Source organism: Pinus tabuliformis, chromosome 5_1 (genome assembly GCF_031772625.1).
Source record: "Pinus tabuliformis cultivar Carrire ecotype Pingquan chromosome 5_1, CPIR1, whole genome shotgun sequence".
NCBI classification, from domain to species: domain Eukaryota; kingdom Viridiplantae; phylum Streptophyta; class Pinopsida; order Pinales; family Pinaceae; genus Pinus; species Pinus tabuliformis.
Window position 1 is genome coordinate 260,800,404 of NC_142305.1, and position 3,006 is coordinate 260,803,409.

General features: G+C 35.5%; 2 non-coding genes across 2 annotated transcripts; both read left to right on the forward strand.

Moving 5' to 3' along the window:
- Positions 1–587: 587 nt before the first annotated feature.
- On the forward strand, positions 588–671 carry LOC149164393 (small nucleolar RNA Z101). The gene has a single exon (XR_016261027.1). It is a non-coding gene; the product is annotated as a small nucleolar RNA Z101 (small nucleolar RNA).
- Positions 672–855: 184 nt separating this feature from the next.
- LOC149164394 (small nucleolar RNA Z102/R77) lies at positions 856–935 on the forward strand. The gene has a single exon (XR_016261037.1). It is a non-coding gene; the product is annotated as a small nucleolar RNA Z102/R77 (small nucleolar RNA).
- The last annotated feature ends 2,071 nt before the right edge of the window (positions 936–3,006 follow it).

The window sequence follows — 3,006 nt, forward strand, 5'->3', positions numbered from 1 at the left end:
GATGATACGAGATTATTTTGTTATGAAATGTTTGATTCAAATCACTTACTTATAAAGATTCAAATCTTAATGAAAAGCATTTTCATAAATCATTCACTTTGAACTTTACCTTCACTTTGAACAAAATTGCATAAAATTTTGACTTTTTCTTCTATACCATTGTTTCTTATGCCATGCATTAAGGCTTTCTTGTGCAAAATAAGGCATTTCCTTTACAAAACATGGTATAAATGCTAATTTTAGAATAACATATAAAATAATATTAAATTAAATAGCGTATCGCAGATTGAGTGAGAAAAAGAATAAAGCGAGCGGTTGAACGTTCGTTACTTTTAAAACCCTAGTTCGCATAAAACCCTAAATCTGAGCTTATCAACCCTAGAAATTCATTGGATATACACACCAACGCCGTTTACTTATTTTGTGGCTCTTCGTCATTTATTTCTGCTTGAGGCGATCTTGGTCACTGTAAATAATTGCGGAGATTATTTGGTATATCTAGTTTTGTCTTCTCTCTTTATATGTATGTATTGTGAAATGATACGCAGTTCAAATGGAGGTGGCTCTACAGGGTTTATCGGGATGAATGAGGGCAGATGATGAAATTCGTTATAATGGGTAATTTGCGGCTGAGAACCGTGATGCCACACCTTGGAGACCTGATGCCACCATTCGTTCTTTTATTCGCAGGCATCTTATTAAATTTTGAATGTTCGGTTTTATTATTGTGGAGGATGTTCTGTTTTTTTTCCCGTTTTCTTACAGTTCTAGTTTTATTATTGTGGGGAGATGTTCTATTGTTTTCCTTTTGTTTTGTTATTGTGGCTTTTTGCTTGTATTAATGGCAGGCATGTGGAGTGAAGTGATGAGTAGTATTCCCTATTGGTTTGAGTGCCGGAATGATGGCATATGTTATTAGCTCTATCTGATCACTCTGCTACCTTCCTCCCTCAATGTGTACCTGTGGGTTAGTACAAATGGGTTGTGGTTACCTCTTTAGAGAAACCGCATTTTGTATGTTGCGTTTCTGTTTGCTGAATCTACGGAGCATGGAATTTGAGAAGGCATTTCTATTTCAAAAAAAATAAAATTGCATTATTTGGTTTTGATTTTTGGTTTCCTATGTCTGCGGGCCCAAGTATTTGCTGTGTTGGCTTCCTTGAAGTTTTCTTGCGTTGCAGCTTGGAAGTATGAAAGATTCGGAAGGGTTATCATCAAATAAGTCGAGGTGCAGTATTCGAATCTTAATTTTTGGTTTTACATTTTGGGTATTTGTTTATTAATTTAAATTTTATTTTAGCGTTTTATCATAAATCTTTTTTATTTGTTCGTTTGCAGCGTTAAGGGTTTGAGCTTTAAGGATTTGTAGGTATTATGATTTGAATATATGTTTGACACCTTGGTCCCTTGTTAGAGAGCTAGTTTTTCATTTTGGAAGTTTTTATTTGATCCAATTTCTAGAATTTCTAGGGCATCTCTTCCACTGCGATATTCTTAGTGGCACCGTAAACATTCCTGGGATATTGTTCGAGTTAATTATTTTCTTGTTTTGTTTGTCTTTTGGTATCTTATTTTATGATTTTCTGTATTGTTTATATATATATTTTTTTTGTTTTTATCATCACTCAAGAGTTTTGGGGGCTCAAGAACAAAGGTTGTTTTTCTCAGTTTTGTTGTTTTTTTTGGCTTGAACCTGTATGCTGCAATGTTAGATATGATAGTCTAGAAATGCTGTACTTGGCATTGATGATTCCTTTCCCCATACTTCTCATTGAATTCCTTATCAAAACTCAGACCTTGGTAAGTAGACGGGGAAGAGGATTCCCACTTACATGCATGCTCATGAAATTTATGCATGTAACGTTTGGACCAATACATTATTGGAACGGTAACATTAAACCCTATATTTCTATCTGTTAGCTGGAGAATAGTTAATTCTGTTTTTGTTTGTGTGCCAAGTGATTTCTGTGATGTATTTTGTTATAGGGGGTTTCACTCTGCCATTTTCTGATGTGTAGAGGTGGTTGCCCTGGGCCGAGCGCTTTCCTCCTTAAGGAATGGAGTGGCGTGGTATTCCACGAGAGAGGTTATATACGTGGCATGCCTTCAACTTGTGGTGTTGGTGTGATGGGCACACATTGATTTGGGCTACTTTGGCCGTTGCTCTGCATTGTATTTGCTTTGCTGCGAGGGTCTGCCCTATATACTATTGCCACCCATTCTTCCATTTGCATACATTGATTTGGGCTGCTTTGGCCGTTGATCTGCATTGTACCCATTCTCCCTTTTCTTTTTGTTTTGCAAAGTAGTGTTTCCCCCGCATTTCTTTTGTGGGGTTTTGATCTGCTACCTGAAGATTTGAAAAACTAAGTCAGAGGATCACAACAATCTAGCTGCAAGAAAAGAGAAAAACACGACAGCTCCCAAAACAATATCTGAAATTGTTTATTATGAGGGAGATACAAGCATTTTATAAACAATGTAAACTTTTTTTTTGATTTGTAATTACAAAATATATTGTAAAAAAAATCAAATACATTAGTAGATAATGCAAATACATTGAGATATTTATTTCTTTCCCAGTTATTTTTAAGAAGTTTTTGTCTTTGGTCTGCATTGTACCCACTCTCCCATTTATTTTTGTTTTGCAAAGGAGTGTTGTTTCCCCACACTTTTGTGTGGTTTTGATTACTACCTTAAGATTTGAAAAATTGAGTCAGAGAATCACAACAATCTAGCTACAAGAAAAGAGAAAAAAACATGAGAAAAGAGTAAATAGGTTTGAGCATTAGAGCCATCTTTCCCAGGAACTGATTTGATATAGTTTTGTGGATTTGAGACAGAATTGTTGTTGAGATCTTGTGTGGCAAGGTGAGGTCCCATAGATCCTCACTAATTTGGAGTATGGATATGTAATTGGTATTAATTGATCTACACCTTGGAAATTGTTGCCATTCTTTATGTGGGGTTTGGTGTGATGGGAGGTTGATGAATATATGGTTGGAA